The 24,739-nt window shown below is 38.0% G+C and overlaps 1 protein-coding gene across 8 annotated transcripts in view; it reads left to right on the top strand.

Annotated features, from left to right (window-relative positions):
• LOC106085964 (anoctamin-8) overlaps positions 1-24,739 on the top strand; it is a 225,762-nt gene that overhangs the window by 1,689 nt on the left and 199,334 nt on the right. The window lies entirely within an intron of this gene.

Below are 24,739 nucleotides of genomic sequence, written 5' to 3'. Positions count from 1 at the left end.
CAAGGGGTCATGAGAATTAACGCGCTGTAAGGCGGCTAAAGTATAATAAGGCATCAGCAGCCGATGGTTGACCAGCAGAACTAATTAAGAACCAAGAAAACATGTTCAATAGGCATATGCATCAGCTTGACTGGGCAATTTGGCTAGAAAAACGCATTCCTTCCGCCTCTTATTTTCCCTACATAATAAAGGAAAAAAGAAAGGAGGAGAATATGTTCCCTTACCAACTACTACTAAATACTTCCAAGTAGACTGTGTCAGAGATTGAAATCTAAAGTAAAAGATATAACTTATCCTTTATAATGAGGACTTTAAGCTGCTGCTCTTTCCGGATTCTAGACCAGAAAAATTTCAGGCAAATCAGACAAAAACTGCGCCCTCCAGGGGCTCAAGAAGTGATTTCGGGCGATCGCATATTTATATGGGAGCTATACGAGGGTATGGTCAGATTTAAACCATATTTGACATGTAAAATAGAGGTCATAGCAACGCCGCTTCGGTCATGCGATTTGACACCGCTAGACTTTTTCCTATGGCACTACGTCAAGCCTATGGTCAATGCCAAAAAGCCAGAGACTATTTATGAACTTCGTATAAATATCGCAGTATCGGCCGATTTATGCTTGAGAAGCATCAAAAATTGGGTTTAGCGTCTGGACTTCGGCGAGTGTGCCCTTAGTGGTCATGCATCGAACGTACTTTAAAAACAAGTAAAAGCGTGCTAAGTTCGGCCGGGCCGAATCTTATATACCCTCCACCATGGATCGCATATGTCGAGTTCTTTTCCCGGCATCTCTTCTTAGGCAAAAAAAGGATATAAGAAAAGATTTGCTCTGCTATTAGAGCGATATCAAGATATGGTCCGGTTTGGACCACAATTAAATTATATGTTGGAGACCTGTGTAAAATGTCAGCCACTTCGAATAAGAATTGCGCCCTTTGTGGGCTCAAGAAGTAAAATAGAGAGACCGATTTATATGGGAGCTATATCAGGCTATAAACCGATTCAGACCATAATAAACACGTATAGTAATGGTCATGAGAGAATCCGTCGTACAAAATTTCAGGCAAATCGGATAATAATTGTGACCTCTAGAGGCTCAAGAAGTCAAAATCCCAGATCGGTTTATATGGCAGCTATATCAGGTTATGAACCGATTTGAACCATATTTGGCACAGTTGTTGGATATCATAACAAAATACTACGTGCCAAAATTCATTCAAATTGGATAAGAATTGCGCCCTCTAGAGGCTCAAGAAGTCAAGATCCCAGATCGGTTTACATGGCAGCTATATCAGGTTATAGACCGATTTAAACCATACTTGACACAGTTGTTGGATATAATATCGAAACACGTCGTGCAAAATTTCATTCCAATCCGATAAGAATTGTGCCTTCTAGAGGCTCAAGAAGTCAAGACCCAAGATCGGTTTATATGACAGCTATATCAGGTTATGGACTGATTTGAACCATACTTATCACAGTTGTTGGATGTCATAACAAAACATGTCGTGCAAAATTTCATCCCAATCGGATAAGAATTGCGCACTCTAGAGGCTCAAGAAGTCAAGACCCAAGATCGGTTTATATGGCAGCTATATCAGGTTATGGACCGATTTAAACCATGCTTGGCACAGTTGTTGGATGTCATAACAAAACACGTCGTGCAAAATTTCATCCCAATCGGATAAGAATTGCGTACTCTAGAGGCTCAAGAAGTCAAGACCCCAGATCGGTGTATATGGCAGCTATATCAGGTTATGGACCGCTTTGAACCATGCTTGGCACAGTTGTTGGATATAATAACAAAACACGTCGTGCAAAATTTCATTCCAATCGGATAAGAATTGCGCACTCTAGAGGCTCAAGAAGTCAAGACCCAAGATCGGTTTATATGGCAGCTATATCAGGTTATGGACTGATTTGAACCATACTTATCACAGTTGTTGGATGTCATAACAAAACATGTCGTGCAAAATTTCATCCCAATCGGATAAGAATTGCGCACTCTAGAGGCTCAAGAAGTCAAGACCCAAGATCGTTTATATATGGCAGCTATATCAAAACATGGACCGATATGGCCCATTTACAATACCAACCGACCTACACTAATAAGAAGTATTTGTGCAAAATTTCAAGCGGCTAGCTTTACTCCTTCGGAAGTTAGCGTGCTTTCGACAGACAGACGGACGGACGGACGGACAGACGGACGGACATGGCTAGATCGACATAAAATTTCACGACGATCAAGAATATATATACTTTATGGGGTCTCAGACGAATATTTCGAGTAGTTACAAACAGAATGACGAAATTAGTATACCCCCCATCTTATGGTGGAAGGTATAAAAAAACTTCATTGACATCCACAACCGTTTTTGTTTTATTGAAAACCCCGATAGTTGCCGTATAGACCGTTCTTCAGCTTTAGGGAATAGAGACCATAAAAGGCGAATTTTTATCCGATTTCGCAGAAATCTGAAACAGCGAACTGTACTAAGACTCCGACATCCGAGCGGAATGTGGGTCATATTTAAATGTACCGGTATGCCGATTTAGGATTTCAAGCCTACAAAAGGCGCATTTGTTACCCGATTTCGCTGAAATTGCCTATTTCGGATCTTAAGTGCATAACGAGCACATTTATTATACGATTTCGCTGAAATTCAGAATAGTGAGTATTATTAGGCCAGTCGATATCCGAACCGAAAAAGGTCCAGATTGAATTATACTTGGATATAGTTGCCATTAAGATCGTTCAGCCGATTTTGGGTCTTAGACCTATAACAGGCTCATTAATTACCCGGTTTATTTGAAATTTACAACACTGAGTTGTATTATAACTGCCGACATTTGTTTCGAATATGGTCCAGGTCGGGCTATATTAAAATCTAGCTGCCCTTGAGCTGTCCGCTCTTCAGCTTTTGGTTCTAAAGACCATAAATGGCTCATTTATTATCCGATTTCGCTGAAATTTGAAAGAGTGCGCTGCTTTAATAGACTCGACATTGCACAACGACTTCTCCTATATCGTTAAATAAACGTGCCAAATATGGTTCGAATCGATCTACAACCTAATAGAGCTCCCATATAAACCGATTTCCCGATTTTGCTTCTTGAGTCTCTAGAGAGCGCAATTCTTATCCGATTTAGCAGAAGTTTTGTACTACAACGTTTTCTATGGCATCCAACTGATATCCCAATAATGATCCGAATCGGTCTATAACTCCCGATTATACTTCTTGGGTCTCTAGGGGGCGTAATTCTTATCCGATTTTACTGAAATTTTGCATAGTGACTTTTCTATGACCCGTTATACACGTGCCAAGTATGCTACAAATTGGTCTAAAACCTGATACAGCTACCATGTAAACCGATCTCCCGATTTTACTTCTTGACCCCCTATCATAATGGCATCTACTATGGTCTCCACCATCCAAGTCAAGTATGGCTCAAATCGGTTTATAACGTGATATATATATATATAGTGCCAATAGCATAACAGTTCTTATTCATTATCGTTTGTTTGTCTATCGAGAGATACCGGGAAAGGAACTTGACAAATGCCATCCATGGTGGACTATATAAAAGATTCGGCCATGCTGAACTTAGCATATCAGATTCATATTCTTTTCTCAAATATCTTTCATTAGAGACCGATGTTGTTTCAGTTGAGCTTTATTTGCCTGGAGTGATTTTGGGGTGGGGCGCTCCGCCAAAAACTTAGATCCATGTTCAAATAACAAACTCCTATTCAGGTATCACTTGCCTTGTATTTGAGTGGGGTGGTGTTTTTTTTGGGTGAGACCACTACCTACACCACTACTTGGGTACAGGGTATTTTAACTTAGTGCATTTGTTTGTAACACCCAGAAGAAAGAGCGATAGACTCATTGATAAGTATACTGATCGACACAGAATCACTTTCTGATTCGATTTAGCCATGTCCGTCTGTCTGTCAGTTCATGTCAATTTGTGTACAAACTACTGGTCGGACCCTCCCCCTTACCCCAAAAGTACTATCCAAAAATAGAAGTGGACCAATCGGGACAAATGAAAGGTATTCGGGAGTAGAGTACAAATTTCATATTAAAAATTGGGTCCAAGTAACTGGGGGGCCGCCCCAGCCCAAAAACCCCTAAAATAGGTTTTTTGGACGATCATGACAATATGGGACTCAAATGAAAGGTATTCGGGAGTAGATTGCGAATATGGCCAGGGTGGAGAAATAGGCTTCATACTTTGTTGATTTCGGAATGGGGCGGACCCTCCCCCTTACTCCAAAAGTACTACCCAAAAATAAAAGTGGACCGATCGGGACAATATGGGACTCAAATGAAAGTTATTCAGGAGTAGAGTGTGAATTTCACATTAAACATTTGGTCCAAGTAACTAGGGGGCCGCCCCAACCCCAAAACCCACTAAAATAGGTTTTTTGGACGATCATGACAATATGGGACTCAAATGAAAGGTATTCGGGAGTAGATTTCGAATATGGTCAGGATGGAGAAATAGGTTTCATAGTTTGTTGATTTCGGAAGGGGCGGACCTTCCCCCTTTACCCAAAAACAACACCCAAAATCAAAAGTGGACCGAACGGTACAATATGGGTATCAAATGAAAGTTATTGGAAAATAGAATATATTAAAATTTGGATCTAAGTACCCATCGGGCCGCCCCAAGCCTAAAATTCCCCCAAACAGATATATTGGGCTTTCATGTCAATATGGGCCTCAAATGAAAGGTATTCGGGAGATTACGAATCTGGCATACAAAATCAGATCGAAGTATAGGGGGTCCCCCTTCCCTCCAAATATGACTCATCAAGACTTTATGGGATTCGGTTTTTTTTCCGTTGAATCAAAAACGGCTGAACCGATTTTCTATAGGCTATATAATTTTAAGATATCGGATGGAGGCGCTCCCTCCCCCTTACCCCAACAACGCCATCCAAAACCAAAAGTGGACCGATATGCACAATATGGGTATCAAATGAAAGGTATTGGAGACTAGAAAGCGAATATCGTATTACAATTTGAGTTCAAGTACACAGCGGGCCTTCCCAATCCAAAAATTCCTCTAAACAGATATATTCGATGTTCATGTGCCGCATATGGGCAGCAAATGAAAAGTATTTGACAGTAGATTACAAATATGGCATAAAGTTAGGTCCAAGTAATAGGAGGGTAATGGGGCCCCACCCCCAAGTACCCCCAAATGGGCATATTAGCCGACCATGTCAATATGGGACTCAAATGAAAGGTATTTGGGAGTAGATTACGAATATGACATTTGAGTTCAAGTCTAGGTGGCGCTTTTCTTTCCAAAAATAAGTCAAATAGGTTAATTGACCCATTATGACAATATGGTTTTTGAAGGAAAGGTATTTGAGAGTAGAAAATGAATTTGATATCCAAATTTGGAGCCAAGTGTTACGGGGGTTACGCCTTAAAGCGCCCCCTAAACTGAACTTCTTTTCCGATTGTGGCAATATGGAGCTCAAATCAACGGTATTTCGGAGTAAAGAACGAATTTGATATCTACTTTCAGGGCAAAGTTCCGGTGGTAGCCTCAGCCCCAAAACACCTTCCAAACATTTCATATTTACTGACCATAGCAATATGGGGCTCACATTTAATGGATTTGGGAGAGCAGCACGAATTTTATATCCATATTTGAATCGAAATGTCTGAGGGCCATCCCTCCCCTAAAGAGCACTTCTCATTAAACCACCAGATCTCGGAGATTGGTAATGCGATTCGTTCGAAATTTTTTTTGCACTCTCACAGTCAAAACAAAACATGGTTTCTATTTTTGGGATCGGGTGCTTCGGGGGCCGTTCAAAATCCTCCAACTGGATATATAGTCCAATCACGATAATACAGGGCTCAAACGAAAGGTGCTTGAGAGAAAAAGCGAATTTGATATCCAATTGAAGAGCCATGTGCTTGGTGAACTGCCCCACCCGAAAACACCTCCCTATTATATAAAAGCTATTTGATGTTTAAATTGATTGATTTTCGGGAAATTGATACTCATTTTCGGGACAAAGTGCCTGAGGTCCATCCCACCCTCAAACAGAATTTATTTACCGATCATGCCATTATGGGGCTCATATAAAATGTATTTGAAAGTAGAGCACGAAGCGTATATCTACATTACAAGTCCGCCTATGACGCTTAAAGCCTGCGTTCGAATCCTGGCGAGACCATCAGAAAAAATTTTCAGCAGTGTTTTTCCCCTCCTAACGCTGACAACATTTGTGAGGTACTATGCCATGTAAAACTTCTCTCCAATGAGGTGTCGCACCGCGGCACGCCGTTCGGACTCGGCTATAAAAAGGAGGACCCTTATCATTGAGCTTAAACTTGAATCGGGCTGCCCTCATTGATATGTTGGAAGTTTGCCCTGTTCCTTAGTGGAATGTTCATGGGCAAAATTTGCAATTTTTGTCTTTCTAAACCGGAGTAAAAATTTACCCAGGAACCGAGAAGGGGCACACTTCTCACACCTCAATGAAAGCTTTTCGATTCAAGTTTAAAGTCAATGATAAGGGACTTTTTTTATAATCGAGTGCGGTGCCGTAGTGCGACATCTCTTTGGGGAGAATTATTTACATGACCATGCATGGCAAATGTCGCCAGCATTAAAAGGGGATCACCACCGCTTTAAATTTTGTCCGATGTTATCGCCAGGATTTGAACGCAGGCGTTCAGCGTTATAGGCGGACATGGGCTACAGTGGCACGAATTCGGTAAACACATTCAGGGCGAAGTGTTCCAACCCTAAATGATATTAGAGAGTTAAAGAAGGCGCAGCGGAGCGGGCCCTGTTCGGCTAGTAATGCAATAAAATGGTCATTTGTTAACCGATTCTCTCGAAATTTAACAGGAAGAATTTTTTTAGATTCTTAATATTACTGGTGAATTTCATAGAAATAGGCTCAGATTTAGATATATCGCCCGATTTTCACTTCTAGAGTCACTGCAAGTGCATTTATTGATCAATCTTGCCAAAACTTTGTCCAGCGCTTTCCTCAACAATAACCACAATAGCTGAGAAGTTTGCTTGTTGGTAGGACGTTCCCCCAGGGTACTTAAACCCAAATTGAACGATCAGATTTTTATTTTTGATTTATTATAAGGTTACAAGCGAAAATACGCTAAAATCGGTCCACCCATATCTGATATATATCCAATATATTGCAACATATGATCTTGGGTGAAGTTTATATTATAAAGTCCCTTAAAAAGTTTGTTCTGAGGACTCAAGACCCTTTCGGATATTTGCTCTACTGGCCCAGTACTTTCAATCCCATTTTCCTATGGCCCAGATTTTTAGGCAAAACAAGAAAAAATTCCCGCCCAAACCGTCTATTGCTTACATGTCGAAAGCCAAAGTAAGGTCATTAATGGAAATGGACCACTTAAGTTTTCCTGTCTTCCTGGCCTCCGCTTTCCCCTCTAAGAGAATTCAATATTTACTAAACTTTTATAAAGGGCATGTCAACGCATCAACCAATTCAAAGTCCTTTGGCACATTTGGATTTTTGTGGACTCAATTCTTTTGCACGTCATTCGGTTAACCTTTGTTGTGTACATACCAAAGACCCACATTTGGGGCAAGTGTTTATGTAATTTCGATCAATTTAATTTGCGTGTTAAAAATTTCTAAATACGAAAATTTCGTTTTTGGGGGGTTTCTAGTTGGGCTTCTTTACTTTATGGCAATTTTTGTTGTGGTTGTTATTGCTTAGTTCGGAAAAGGCTTGACGGACAACTATGAAAATGATAGCAAGGCTTCTCCAAAGAAGGTGGCAGATATGGAGTCGCATGTGTGTGCGAGTGTTTGTGGGTTAACTAAGCCACCTAAGGACAAAAACAAAAACATAACCCCTTTTGACCTCACATTGGGGGCTGAGGCTTTTCACAAAACCCATAAAGAATTCAACATTATTATTTTTGTTGTTGTCGTAGTGCTAGTTGTTCTTGTTGTTGTTGTTGTTTGCTGGCGATAGGCTATGAATGGCACCAGAATAGAATCATAGCGCTGCGGCTAAAGCATGATTGAAAGGAATTCACATTCAGTGGCAAGGAGCTGCCATGATGTGAATGTGAAACCCTCGAAAAGAAAATTTAGGTTGCCCTGAAACCAAAGGCGCTTCATAGGAAATGAAACAAAAAAGCTGTTGAAGAGTGAGCGCGAGAGAGATCGCGGGAGGCAGGGATGTAGGTAGTGAGCAACGGGCAAAGAAAGCAAAGACTCAAACAAAAATCCCCTTGAAACACATTTTCTGCCAACAAACGTACAACAATCTTTCAAACGCACACATGCACATGATCTTGATAAAATGAAAATTAAGCACCCTCCAACACACAAACAAACAAGCACACACACACGCAAACACACTCTCACATAATGGGATATCATACAAACAACAGTTGCCAACAGGGACTTTTAAAAGGAAAATGACACACAGACACACAATGCTTTGGGTGGTATAGAGAGTGAATTTCTGCTAAGAGTTTAAAAGTTCGGATTTTCAAAAAAAGAAAAAAATAGAAAAAAAAAAATATAAAAAAATCATTAAAATGGGGCTCTAAGCAAAATTTTAAGCTCATAAAAAATTCATCAAAATTTAATTTTGTAGATGAATTTCATCGAAATCATATTTTGCGGTTTTTGTGGGTGGGGCCCAGACACTTGAACCCTATTTCGGATATATGACTCGTAATCTACTCCTAACGATCTTTCATTTGACTACTGTTTTGGCTTCTTACATCCCAGCCGAGTATGAACCGAATCGGTCTATATACTGATATAGCCCCCATATAAACCGTTTCCCGGATTTTACACATCGAGGCCCTAGAAGCCTCAGTTATCAAACGATTGGGCTTGGGTAATTTTTCATCTAATTTGGCTGAATGTTGGCATTAAAAACTTCTGCTATGACTTCCAATGTCCATGCGAAGTATGATCCGAATCGGTTTACATACCGATATAGCCGCCATATAAACCGATCCCCGGATTTGACTTCTTGAACCTGTAGAAGCCTAAGTTTTCATCCCATTTGGCTGAAATTTTGCACAAAGGCTTCTGTTATGACTTCCAACATCAATGACAAATATGATTCGAATCGGTCTATATAGCAATATAGTCCCCATATATACCGATCCCAGCATTTTAAACCTTGAGACCCTAGAAGACTCAGTACTCATCCGATTTGGTAACATTTGGCACACAGACTACTATTTTGATCTCCCACATCCATGCCAAGTATGATCTGAATCGGTCTATATACCGATATAGCCTCCATATAAACCGATCCCCGGATTTGACTTCTTAAGCCCCTAGAAGCCTAAATTTTCATATAATTTGGCTAAAATTTAACATTAAGACTGCTGCTATGACTTCCAACATCCATGGTAAGTATGATCCGAATCGGTGTATGTATATAAACCGATCCCCAAATTTGACTTATTGAGGCCCTAGAAGCCTCAATTTTCATATAATTTGGTTGAGTTTTGGCATAGAGACTTTTGCTCTGACTTCCCACATTCACTCCAAGTATGAAGGGAGATTTAGAGGGCGGACCCTGAAATAATATCAGCATCGTGAATGAGCACGATTTTGTTTGAACCCCATAATAGTGGCTATCAAGATATTCAGGGCTACGGGTCTCGTTCAGATCCACACAAATTAATTTTTTTTTGTATGGGATATCTGCATTAGAAATCATATTTCTACCAAAGGTCCTCCTGTGTCTATCCTAATTTGAGGCCAAAAGTTTACTCTACTACCAAGGACCTATTACTTCTGTCCTTTTCTATCCTGATCTGCCATCATACATTATTTTTAATTCGTTTTTTTTTGGGAATGATAGGGATAGGGGGATATTCCTCTGACAGGTCCTTTCATTTGAGTACAATATATTCTCGGTCATACTACATGACACTTTGGCGTTGTTTTTATTGGGGGAGAGGGGGTCGGTCGCCCCGACGCTAAGACCCAAAAGACAATTTATTTGAATCCTTTATTGTCATAACAAAGGCAACCTATCTGTTCATATTGGTTTCTCTAAATTAACGCCGCACAGTGGGCCAAATGGCAAAAAAATTGGAAATAAGTCTACAACTTTTTATCTGTTGATTTTAGCCATACAAAATGTTCTAGACATTTGTAGAGGAGGACATAGGCTTTCAGAAAAGTGCTGTTGTTGGTCCATATCTTTAATACAGGGTGAGCTACAGGGTGTCAAAGTTGACCACTTTTGACTTCTCCAAGCTTCTGGGGGCCATAACTTTTGATCTACTCAACCGATTTACATGATTTAGGACTCTAGAGAAAGAGCTTGACAAGATCTAAAAAACTTATGCATAAAGTACCATGCCATCGTGTACTGTTAAGGAGTTATGAATTGTTTAATTTTAAAATATGAAAATTTGGCCTTGGTTTTTTTCAGTGTTTTTTTAATAACTCCGTCAATTTTAAAGCTATAAACTTCACAAAAGGAATCACGTGAATATCTTTGGCGGTTTAAAAATGGCATCGTTTTCAATATGAAAAATATTTTTTTTGTCAAAAAATTGCAAAATTTTTCAAAAAAGATACTCCCATTTCCTTTAAGTTTTCGCAAACTTTGGCCGTCAAAGCATTATCATTTCTTTCCATTTTCACAAAGTCGAGGTATTAAGAAAAGTTTTAAGTGCTAATTTGGCTAATTTCGATATCAAACAACACCGTTATCTTAAGACCAAAATGGCCAATTTTTTTTACTAAACTTCAAAAGTTTCTCACTGGAAAAAAAGTTCCACGGGGATTTTTTCGCTTTTTTTGAACTTAAATGAAAGCTTAAAATGTTCCCAACATTTTAAGGTATGTCTCGCCATATCCTAGCCATAAATGAGATCGTAGCGATCAAAATACTGAAAAAAGTCAATTTTCAAGTAGTGCTATATTCATTGCTAAAAAACAAGTATTACGTCACATTTTATTGCAAAGATGTTAAATAAACTTTTATTTGGTAACACTTCTTCTACAAAACACAAAAAGAATCATGGAAATATCTCTATTCTATTCCATTTTATGGAACCGGCAATAAAAAAGTCAATTTTTCAAAAAAGTCGAATTTCCCAAATTTTGTTTTTGTTGTCCTAATTGCACATGACACACTATAGCCATATTTACGCAACATACCTTATCGTAAAGTAAATTTTCATACCTTTCCAACGATGTATAAAACATTTCTCAACTCGGATTCTATCTACTCTAAAATTCATTTACACTTCATTAAACTCTATATAAAAATGTCTATTTGTGAAATGGAACCTTATATGGGGCCTACACTAAAACATTGATAGATTTGCCCAGGGTTTACAATACAAATGTGTTAGAATAAAAAAAGGTCTCCTGCCAAAGTTTAAAAAAATTGGAATAAAAATATGTGTTTTAGAGCGAAAACACTTCGCATCGGCGTGCGTTTGTATAGTACCTACATCTATTTTTAATGTAAGCTGATGATTTTTGAATAAAAAGTAACCTAGAAATATACCTGCATATATATATATATTTGTGTTAAGATTTGATGCAGACAAATGTTACCTGTTTCGCTATGTCGAATTCCCAGGAAATCCACCGTATCAATGAATGTGAAAAAACCTACCCATAAAAAATTCATTGTCATTTTTTTTAACCAAATTCGAGTCCAGGTAAATAATTATAGAAGAGTAAGTAAAAAGAGGCACTTTGGACCCCTTTTTACGATTGCGTCTGATACCTGAAATGGGTCATTAATTGTGAATATATTGCATAAATATTTGAACAAAATCCAAATTTTCTTCATTATATTTTGTAGAGGCGTAAAGGACATTTATAAGTTATGGAAGTCATACTGAAGTATTCCACTCTTTCGAAAATTGTATGGGACATCAAAAATGATTCCAAATCATACACGGAGTCATTTAAGGAACTTGTTTACACTTTGGACCACATATATGGAATAAGGCTAAATAAAGACGCTTTAGACAAACTTGAAAAATTCTACAAATCATTTGAGAGAAGGTTGCCAGAATGTTCATTCGCAAAAATCAAGTTTTTCAAAATGTATGAGAAGTGGCTGAAATCGGATCTACTTATTGAAATTAAACCGCTGATTCCCGGCCGGCCTAGCAAAGCATACGACGAAGTTACGGAGAAAACCAAAAAGAAAAAACAAGAGGAACTATTGGCGGCACATCCGCCAAATTTAATAAAAGATACGTTCAAAACAGCATTGTTAAAAACACAACCAAAAAATGTTGGACGAATTGTCGATGTTTTACCACTAGCATCTCCGAAAAGGGTAAAGAGAATGGTAGAAAGTATTCCAACTCCAAAATCGACTACAGAATTCACGGAGGAAGATGCACTGGCCCTGATTTTGAACCTAGGCCTCTCAAGAAACAAATACTCAACAATGAGGAAGGCTCTTCGTGAAAAAGGATGGGGTTGTTTACCCTCAAAACATAAATTGTACAACACCAGGACGAAAATGGTGCCATCAAATATATACGTGGACGAATTAAAAGCAAGAGTGAAACTTGCTGATCTTGTTGAAAATACAGCTGTTAGAATTATTTCTAATTTTACTGAAGAACAGTTGAACACATGTAATAATTCCGAAGTGGTTTTGATCAGCAAATGGGGTTGTGATGGATCATCTGGATTTTCCGAATATAAGCAACAAACAGAAATAGATACCAACTTCGCATCAATTTTCATGGCATCATTAGTACCATTGAGAATGAGATTGTACAAGGACCAATCTTCATCATCGAAAGAAAATGCATTTCAAGATATATGGATAAATAGAACACCTGGGTCAAAATATTTATGTCGCCCAATTCGGTTTGAGTATACAAAGGAAGACCGGAACACAACACGATCTTTGGTGAACGAAATAAAGGAAGAAATTGCTGCATTACCCATGATTGTTATAAACCAATTGGGAAGAAATATAAAAGTTTCGTTTCAACTACAACTCACTATGATCGATGGAAAGGTGGCAAACGCATTAACTGGCGTTATGTCCAATTGGAGATGCAATATTTGTGGCAAGAAGAATGGGCAATTCGAGGACAAGTCTGATGAAAATTTAGTAAACGAAAATGCGCTCAATTTCGGTATTTCGACCCTGCACTGTAGAATTCGATTCATGGAGTATTGTTTGCATTTATCGTATGACCTTAAATATCGGACTAGCCCTGGAAACCGCGATGTCTCTGCTAGAAACAACCAAGATCTTCACAAAATGAGGCAGGAAGAGAAGAATCGAATCCAGTTGGAGTTTAAACAAAAGGGACTTATAATAGATAAACCTCTTTACGGATACGGAAGCACAAATGATGGCAACTCGGCAAGGCGGTTTTTTGAGGACCCCGTATCGACATCTAAAATAACCGGTCTTGATGAACACTTGCTAAGACGATTCAAAGTGATTTTGGCTGTAATCAATAGCAAAAAGATGATAAATTCAACCAAATTTGAAGCTTATAGTAATGACACAAAAAACATTTTATCTGATTTATATTCGTGGAAAGCTTTAACACCGACAGTACATAAAGTCTTACATCATGGCAAGGAAATTGTGGAATACAACATACTTCCGTTAGGAGAACTTACAGAAGAAGCTCAGGAATCCCGTAATAGAGATGTTAAACAGTTCCGGCTTTTCAATACCCGAAAGAGCACCAAATTTAACCAAAATTATGATTTACTTCAATATTTATTGTTATCGTCTGATCCGGTACTATACAGCATCAGAACTAAATGGCTACCAAAAATATGTGACGATATAGATAAGGACGATCCCGATGCCATTCAAATTAAAGAGCTTTTAAATTTTGATACCTTAGATTATTTGGTAGAGAATAAAATCAAATAATACAAAACTAAAATGCTTTTTTATTTTGGGAGTAGCTAATATACATATAAACGCACGCCGATGCGAAGTGTTTTCGCTCTAAAACACATATTTTTATTCCAATTTTTTTAAACTTTGGCAGGAGACCTTTTTTTATTCTAACACATTTGTATTGTAAACCCTGGGCAAATCTATCAATGTTTTAGTGTAGGCCCCATATAAGGTTCCATTTCACAAATAGACATTTTTATATAGAGTTTAATGAAGTGTAAATGAATTTTAGAGTAGATAGAATCCGAGTTGAGAAATGTTTTATACATCGTTGGAAAGGTATGAAAATTTCCTTTACGATAAGGTATGTTGCGTAAATATGGCTATAGTGTGTCATGTGCAATTAGGACAACAAAAACAAAATTTGGGAAATTCGACTTTTTTGAAAAATTGACTTTTTTATTGCCGGTTCCATAAAATGGAATAGAATAGAGATATTTCCATGATTCTTTTTGTGTTTTGTAGAAGAAGTGTTACCAAATAAAAGTTTATTTAACATCTTTGCAATAAAATGTGACGTAATACTTGTTTTTTAGCAATGAATATAGCACTACTTGAAAATTGACTTTTTTCAGTATTTTGATCGCTACGATCTCATTTATGGCTAGGATATGGCGAGACATACCTTAAAATGTTGGGAACATTTTAAGCTTTCATTTAAGTTCAAAAAAAGCGAAAAAATCCCCGTGGAACTTTTTTTCCAGTGAGAAACTTTTGAAGTTTAGTAAAAAAATTGGCCATTTTGGTCTTAAGATAACGGTGTTGTTTGATATCGAAATTAGCCAAATTAGCACTTAAAACTTTTCTTAATACCTCGACTTTGTGAAAATGGAAAGAAATGATAATGCTTTGACGGCCAAAGTTTGCGAAAACTTAAAGGAAATGGGAGTATCTTTTTTGAAAAATTTTGCAATTTTTTGACAAAAAAAATATTTTTCATATTGAAAACGATGCCATTTTTAAACCGCCAAAGATATTCACGTGATTCCTTTTGTATTTTATGCACACATATGCTGGCATAATTTGTGTGAAGTATGAAGTTTATAGCTTTAAAATTGACGGAGTTATTAAAAAAACACTGAAAAAAACCAAGGCCAAATTTTCATATTTTAAAATTAAACAATTCATAACTCCTTAACAGTACACGATGGCATGGTACTTTATGCATAAGTTTTTTAGATCTTGTCAAGCTCTTTCTCTAGAGTCCTAAATCATGTAAATCGGTTGAGTAGATCAAAAGTTATGGCCCCCAGAAGCTTGGAGAAGTCAAAAGTGGTCAACTTTGACACCCTGTAGCTCACCCTGTATTAAAGATATGGACCAACAACAGCACTTTTCTGAAAGCCTATGTCCTCCTCTACAAATGTCTAGAACATTTTGTATGGCTAAAATCAACAGATAAAAAGTTGTAGACTTATTTCCAATTTTTTTGCCATTTGGCCCACTGTGCGCCGTCTACTGGCTGTTGGATCAACTGAATCCAATTGAAAACAGCGAGTAGATGGCGCAGCAGCAGAATAACGACATCAGATTCGCAATCCACAACTTTTCACATTGAATTTAATCCCATATTGTCATGATTGCTGTAAAAAGCTGTTTGGTGGAGGGCATCTATATGAGGGTTGTGCGCCACACCCCATCTGCCACTTGAGTACAAATTTGAATGGCGCACTCTACTCAAAAATATGTATCATTTTATCCCCCATTGTTTTAATCGGTCAAATATACTAGTGGAGGCAATTTTAGGAGTTTAAGTGCCACCTAGATCCATGGATACAAAGTAATATTCCCATTATGGGGGCTTTTTGTGGGCGGAGCGACCCCCAAATACTTGGACCAAATTTTTTATGTCATATTCGTAGTCTACACCCGAATACCTTTTATTTGAGTTCCCTGTGGATTTGTATGTCCAATATGTCCGTGTGGGGAGTTTTAGGGGTTGGGCGACCCCTTGAAGACGTCATCCCAATTTTTAATACCATATTCGATTTCTACTCTTCTGTACCTCTCATTTGATACCCATATTATCCCCATCGGTCCGCTTTTGATTTTAAGTGATGTTTTTGGGATAACGGGGGAGCGTCCGCCCCCTTCCAACATCAACAAATTATTAAGCCTATCCCTCCTTCCTACCATATTCGTAATCTTCTCTCGAATACCTTTCATTTGAATCCCATATTGTCATGATCGTCCGAAAAACCTTTTTTAAGGGGTTTTGGGGTCGGGGCGGCCCCCCAGTTACTTGGACCCAATTTTTAATATTGAATTCGTAGTGTACTCTTGAATATCTACCATTTGAGTCCAATATTGTTCCTGTCGGCCAACTTTTATTTTTGGGTCCTACATTTGTGATAAGGGGGAGGGTCCGTCCCCCTTTTGATATCAAAAAATTCCAGACCAACTTACACAATTTCCGAAAATTTGAAAGGAATCGGTTCAGCTGTTTTTATACCCACCACCGAAGGATGGGGTATATTCATTTGGCATTCTGTTTGCAACACATCGAAATATCCAATTCCGACCCGACGATCTAGCCCTGTCCGTCCGTCTGTATGTTAAAATCCCGCTACAGTCTTTAAAAATAGACATATTGAGCTGAAACTTTGCACAGATTCTTTTTTTGTCCATAGGCAGGTTAAGTTCGAAGATGGACCATATCGGACTATATCTTGAAATAGACCTTATGTAGACCGATTCGCCGATTTAAGGTCTTAGTCCCATAAATGCCACATTTATAATCCGATTATGATGAAATTTGGGACAGTGAGTTGTGTTAGGTCACTCAAAATCTTTCTCCAATGTGGCCCCGATCGGTCCAGATTTGGATAAAGCTGTCATATAGACCGATCTCTCGATTTAAGGTCTTTGGCCCATAAAGGCCCATTTATTGTCCGATTTTGCCTAAATTTGGAATAGTAAGTTGTGTTAGGCCCTTCGACACCCTTCGAAAAAATTTGGCGCAGATCAATCCGGATTTGGATATAGCTCCCGATCTCTCGATTTAAGGTTTTGGTCAACATCCATCTTCAATTTGGCTCAGATCGGTTCAGATTTGGATATAGTTGCCATATAGGCCGATCTCTCGATTTAAGGTTTTGGGCCCAGAAAAGGCAAATTTATTGTGCGTTGTCGCCGAAATTTGGGACAGTGAGATGTGTTAGAGCCTTCGACATTTTTCTTCAATTAGGCCCAGATCGGTCCAGATTTGGATAAAGCTGCCATATAGACCGATCTTTCGATTTAAGGTTTTGGGCCCAGAAAAGGCAGATTTATTGAGCGATTTTCCTGAAATTTGGGACAGTGAGTTGAGTTAGACCCCTCGAGATCTTTCTGCAATTTGGCCCCGATCGGTCCAGATTTGGATAGAGCTGCCATATAGACCGATCTCTCGATTTAAAGTCTTGGCTCCATAAATGGCGTATTTATAATCCGATTTCGCCGAAATTTGAATTAATGACTCATGTTAGGCATTTCAATACCTGTGTTTTATATGGTTCAAATCGGTCTATATTTGGACATAGCTACCAAAACAACCAACATTTTGTTCAACAAAATTGAACAATGACTTGTACTTATTAGGCCATTCAATGTCCGTGCCGAATTTGATCCAAATCGAACCATATTTCGATATAGCTGCTATGAGGGCATAAAATATGACTTTTTCACCGGATTGTGATGAAAGGTGGTGTACATATATACCCGAGGTGGTGGGTCTCCAAAGTTCGGCCCGGCCGAACTTAACACCTTTTTACTTGTTATATAATAAAAGATAGAAGAAGAAGATATGCCCCTTAAATACCGATTCTCCGATATGACTACTTGAGATCATAGTAGCCACAACCAATTTCCGATTTGATTGTTTTAAAAAAATTCAAATACGAAATGAGTTAATAAAGACCAATTTTTAGTGGTATCCATGGTGGAGGGTACCCAAGATTTGGCCCGGCCGAACCTAGCACATTTTTTACTTATTTTGTGTGGGGCGGCCTTCAGACACACCACGCCCAATGATCTTCCAGTTGAGTTCCAAACCTTTTTCAACACCATACATTATCTCTTGAAGGATTGATGGAGGAGGGGTGGACCCCACACAAATCTCTCCAAATTTGAGTATCGGATTTGTAATCTAATCCAAAATACCTTGCAATAGAGTCCTATATCTGTTCAGGGATTAATGGAGGAGGGGCGCACCCCACACAAATGTCTCCAAATTTTAATATGGGATTTGTACTCTAATCCAAACAACCTTCCAATAGAGTCCTGTATCTGTTTACGATTGCTCTTGGATTGTTATTCGGGGTTTTCATTTTTCAATGAAAAGCCAAGGTCATAAGGGTCAGTTTCGTGCATTACTCTCAAAGACCTTTCTTTTGAGTTAAAAAAAGCTCCGGTAGGCCTGCATGTCCTGTTTGGAGAGGTAGCCCCCATAAACTTGGCCCCTTAATTTGGAGATCTGTGTCGTACTCTACTCCCAAAGAACTTTCATATGAGTCCCATACTATTCCGCCTGCCATAAATGGCCTCTTGGAAGACTTTTTTGGAGATGGGGCCACCCCGCTGATGCTTGAATCTCAAATTTAGGTATTTGAATTGTACTCAGATCTACGATTCGAATTTAAATGTTTGTTTCGCCACCCTTCGAGTGATTTCCATTAGATTCATTGGCTCTTAGCCGTTGCCCCTTAATGGTGAAAGAAGTACATAGGGACTTAAGTAAGATGTGTAGAACACATAAAGCATTACCCAATAGCAACACAAACTACATTAGTTGTGGCGTGTTTACAAAATTCAATCGTGTCTTACTGTTAGACACATACCATCTCATCCCCCACATGCACATAATTTATATACAATGGGGACACTGCTTGATATTCATACCAACATGTTGGCTAGTGCGTAGAAGGAAGTCTAACTTTAAGAATGAGGGAAAGATGCCCTTCACCACATTCGTTTGTTTGAGTTTGTAATGCATATTTATCAGAGGATAGCTTTGCATTGCCAGTGAGTGTGAAGGAGGATATGAATATGCGTATGGTGAGTGTGTGTTAGTGTTCTAGTCCTGGGAGTGATGAATTTCAATTTTAGATAAACTTTCTCTCCCCCCACTGCTCCCGTCTACAATACGTTCACTTTGTTTTACATGTCTTTGGGTTTGCTTTGGTGATGGTGTGACAGCCGCAACTGAGACAAACTTTGAGTGGCACTAATGTCCCAATGACGCAATGCTGACATAAGAATCATGTGCATCATTGTTGTATGCCAGCGCTGTACAATAGTGGATCGGGAGTGTGGGGCCAGACTTGATAACACTTGATTTTTATCAATGTTCAAAGAGATTTTCTTAAATGAAAAAAAAAAAATACTGCCTAAATTTCCCTTAGAATTTTAAAAAATATATAGAGAAGAAATTTTAACAAAATTTTCAATAACAAGTTAAAAGGCGTTAAATTCGATCGGGCCGAACTTTGGATATCCACCACCTCGGGTATATATGTATACCACCTTTCATTCCGAATCTCGACCGATCTGGACCAAATTTACGAAGGAAGTCGAAGGGCTTGACACAACTAACTGTACAAAATTTCATCAAAATCGGATACTAAATGTGGCTCTTTTGGGCCTAAGACCCTAAATCGGAGGATCGGTCTATATGGCAGCTATATCCAAATCTGGACCGATCTGAGCCAAATTGACGAAGGATGTCGAAGGGCCTAACACAACTCACTGTCCCAAATTTCAGCAAAATCGGATAATAAATGTGGCTTTCATGGGCTTAAGACCCTAAATCGGAGGATCGGTCTATATGGCAGCTATATCCAAATCTGAACCGATCTGACCCAAATTGACGAAAAATGTCGAATGGCCTACCACAACTCACTGTCCCAAATTTCAGCAAAATCGGATAATAAATGTGGCTTTTATGGGCCTAAGACCCCAAATCAGAGGGCGGTCTATATAGCAGCTATATTCAAATCTGGACCGATCTGAGCCAAATTGACGAAGGATGTCGAAGGGCCTAACACAACTCACTGTCACAAATTTCAGCAAAATCGGATAATAAATGTGACTTTTATGGGCCTAAGACACTAAACCTGAGGATCGGTCTATAAGGCAGCTATATCCAAATCTAGACCGATCTGGGCCAAATTGACGAAGGATGTCGAAGGGCCTAACACAACTCACTGTCCCAAATTTCAGCAAAATCGGATAATAAATGTGGCTTTTATGGGCCTAAGACCCCAAATCGGAGGGCGGTCTATATAGCAGCTATATCCAAATCTGGACCAATCTGAGCCAAATTGACGAAGGATGTCGAAGGGCCTAACATAACTCACTGTCCCAAATTTCAGCAAAATCGGATAATAAATGTGGCTTTCATGGGCTTAAGACCCTAAATCGGAGGATCGGTCTATATGGCAGCTATATCCAAATCTGGACCGATCTGAGCCAAATTGACGAACGAAGTCGAAGGGCTTGACACAACTCACTGTCCCAAATTTCAGCAAAATCGAATAATAAATGTGGCTTTCATGGGCCTAAGACCCAAAATCGGAGGATCGGTCTATATGGCAGCTATATTCAAATCTGGACCGATCTGGCCCAAATTGACGAAGAATGTCGGAGGGCCTAACATAACTCACTGTCCCAAATTTCAGCAAAATTGGATATTAAATGTGACTTTTATGGACCTAAGACCCTAAATCGGAGGATCGGTCTATGTGGCAGCTATATCCAAATCTGGACCGATCTGGCCCAAATTGACGAAGAATGTCGGAGGGCCTAACATAACTCACTGTCCCAAATTTCAGCAAAATCGGATAATAAATGTGGCTTTTATGGGCCTAAGACCCTAAATCGGGGGATCGGTCTATATGGCAGCTATACCCAAATCTGGATCGATCTGGGCCAAATTGACGAAGAATGTCGGAGGGCCTATCACAACTCACTATCCTAAATTTCAGCAAAATCGGATAATAAATGTGGCTTTTATGGGCCTAATCCTAATCTGAACCGATCTGAGCCAAATTGACGAAGAATGTCGAAGGACCTAACACAACTCACTGTCCCAAACTTCAGCAAAATCGGATAATAAATGTGGCTTTTATGTGCCTAAGAGCCTAAATCGGCGGATCGGTCTATATGGGGGCTATATCAAGATATATTCCGATTTAGCCCATCTTCGAACTTAACCTGCTTATGGACAAAAACCAAATCTGTGCAAAGTTTCAGCTTTATATCTCTATTTTTGAAGACTGTAGCGTGATTTCAACAGACATACGGACAGACGGACGGACATGTCTAGATCGTCTTAGATTTTTACGCTGATCAAGAAAATATATACTTTATAGGGTCGGAAATGAATATTTGGATGTGTTGCAAACGGAATGACAAAATTAATATACCCCATCCTTCGGTGGTGAGTATAAAAAGGGAACTTCGGAAAAAGGGAAAAATTACCTGCAAATAGGAAATTTTTAAAAAATATTATAGAAACGGTGATTTTTTGAGCTATTGTCTTTTTGAGAACACTGGTTTAAACAACTCATGCACCTTTCGTGTTTTGTTTCACTGTCAAACATCTTCAGTTTGGTCTATAATTTATCCATGAATCCTCTTACAAACGAACAACGATTGGAAATTTTTGAATTTTATTATCAAAATGCGTGCTCTGTTAAAAAAGTTCACCGCGCGCTTCTTCCATTCAGCGAAGAAGCTCATTTTTGGCTCAATGGGTACGTAAATAAATAGACTTGTCGAATATGGGGTAAAGTTCAGCCAGATGCACTGCAAGAGCTACCAAAGCATCCAGAAAAAGTCACAGTTTGGTGTGGTTTATGGGCTGGTGACACCATTGGACCGTACTTCTTCAAAGATGATGCGAATCGTAACGTAACTGTAAATGGTGAACGCTGCCGTTAGTTTAACCAAATCGCATAAAAATTGCTCATTCTAGGGGCTCATGAAGTTAAATTGGGAGATTGGCCATGTTCAAATTCAGCAAAGTCAGATTAGGATTGCGTCCTCTACGGGCTCAAGAATCAAAATCGGAAGATTGGTTTATGTTACGGCTATATCAGGTAATGGGGCGATTTGGCCCATTTACAATCCCAACCGATCTACACAAATAAGAAGTAAATATTTACAAATTTGCCCACGAAAACTCCATTAAGGAACAGGAGCACACTTTTCACATATCAATGAGTCCTGTCCGATTCAAGTTTTGAGCCGATGAACGGCATATCGCAGTGTCTTTAGGAGAAGTTTGTACATGGCAAAATACCTCACAAATGTCTCCAGCATTTGGAGGGCATAATCAACTCTGAAAAAATTTTTTTATGATATTCCTGCCAGAATTCGAACCCAGGTTTTAAATATCATAGGCGGACATTCTCACTCACCCTTACCAGGGCACGCACTCTTACCCTAATTTTGAAAAACGCCAGATTACGGAGGTTGTGGGTTGATTCAAGCGACATTTTTATGCATTCTTATAGTAACTTAAAAACAAAAATTTTTTTTCCAAATTTGGGGTGGGATAACTAGAGGGGCAGCCCCACCTCCAATGACCGGTATTTGAGAGAAGAAAACGAATCTGATATCCAAATTAGGGCCATTTCACTCTCAAAATACCCTCCAAATCGGACATACTTACACACCGTGGTAAAATGGGTCTCAAATGAAAGGTTTTTGGCGGTAGAGCGCGAATTTGTTAACCACATTCGGGGCGCAAAAGAGTCGTGCCATATACTCATCATATACCCGTGTTGCCATATACTCTACATAAAGGTGAATAGTTTTAAGATCAAGAATGTTGTTCCGCACCTCTCTGGGGGCACTTCTCGTCAGCACTGCCGCTGTACCCTGTGCCTTCTCGAATATCTTGTAGAGGGCACAGCTGTTCCAGGTGAGAATTGACCGTCTACATCCCCGGCCTAAGCTCATAACCCCTTCCTATCGAGTTGCAACTAAGTCTCCTACTTAGAAATTTCCTATCGAAAAGAAATGTCGAAAAACTTTTCTACAAAAATTTAATATTGAGAAAATTTCCAGTAAAAATTTTTCCCAAAACAATTTAATTCTGACAAAAAGGTGAATTTTGCTCAGAAAAAATTTGCGCTAGAAATTAAATTTTTAAAAAAATTTCCTTAAAAAAAATTTTTTTTCCTTAATAAATATTGGCAAAATTTCCCATATAAGGGAAATTTTTACAAAAATTATCTATAGAAGTGAAAATTTGATAAAATATCCCCTAGGAATAAAATTTTAACAAAATTTCCTATAGAAATGAAATTTAAACAAAATTTCCTTAGATGAGAAATTTTTATAAAATTTCCCATGGAAGAGAATTTTTGATAAAATTTCATAATATTGACAAAACTTCCAGTGAAAATTTTTCCCAAAACAATTAAATTCTGACAAAAAGGTGAATTTTGCTTAGAAAAAATTTGCGCTAGAAATGAAATTTAAAAAAAAATTCCTTTAAAGAGAAATGTTAATAAATATTGGCAAAATTTCCCATATAAGGGAAATTTTTACAAAAATTTTCTATAGAAATGAAAATAGGAATAAAATTTTGACAAAATTTCCTATAGAAATTATGTTTAAACAAAATTTCCTTAGATGGGAAATTTTTATAAAATTTCCTATGCAAGAGAAATTTTGATAAAATTTCATACAGAAGGGAAATTTTGGAAGGGAAATCTTAATAAAATTTCTTCTTGTAATGAAATTTTGATGAAATTTCCCACAGAAATAAAATTTCTGGCAAGATTCTCCATTAAAGTAAAATTTGGGAAAATGTCCCATGTAAATTTTGAAAAAATCCCTTAGAATTGAAATTTGAACAAAATGTTTTATAGAAAATTGTCTTTGCTGCCACAAACTCAACATAGAGGTGATATAAGATAGCTATATCATCAAGAATGATGTTCCGCGCCTCTCGTTGCCCCAGAGATCAGTACTGCCGCGGAACCCTGTGCCTTCTCTCCCATAGAAGGGAAATTTTGACAACAATTTCCAATAGAAGAGAAAATTTGATAAAATATCCCATAGGAATAAAATGTTGACAAAATTTCTTATAAAAATGAAATTTAAATAAAATTTCCTTATATGGAAAATTTTGATATATTTCCTATGGAAAAATTTCCCTAAAACAATTTAACTTTGACAAAAAGTGAATTTTGCTTAGAAAAAATTTCCGCTAGAAATGAATTTTTTATAAAAAATTCCTTAAAAGAGAAATGCGAAACAAATGTTGGCAAAAATTCCCATAGAAGGGAAGTTTTGACAAAAATATCCTATAGAAGAAAAAATTTGATAAAATATCCCCAATGAATAAAATGTTGACAAAATTTGCTACAGAAGTGAAATTTTAACAAAATTTTCTATAGAAATGCAATTTTAACAAAATTTCCTTCGTTGGGAAATTGCGATAAAATTTCCTATGGAAGGGAAATTATGAAAAAATATCCTATGGAAAAATTTCCCAAAACAATAAACTCTGACAAAAACGTTAATTTTTCTAGAAAAATTTTTCGCTAGAAATGGAATTTTTATACAAATTTTTTGCAGAATTTTCTATAGAAGGGAAATTTTTCCAAAAAATTTTTTATGGAAGGGAAATTTTTTAAAATTTTCTGTAAAAGAGAAAATTTGATAAAATATCCCCTAGGAATGAAATGTTAACAAAATTTCCCATAGAAATGCAATTTTAACAAATTTTTCCTTAGATGGGAAATTTTGAAAAAATTTCCTATGAAAGGGAAATTTTTTCTAAAATTTCCTAT

Source organism: Stomoxys calcitrans, chromosome 3 (assembly GCF_963082655.1).
Source record: "Stomoxys calcitrans chromosome 3, idStoCalc2.1, whole genome shotgun sequence".
NCBI lineage: Eukaryota > Metazoa > Arthropoda > Insecta > Diptera > Muscidae > Stomoxys > Stomoxys calcitrans.
The sequence above is the reverse complement of the archived record's forward strand: the minus strand, read 5'-3'. Positions and strand labels throughout refer to the sequence as shown.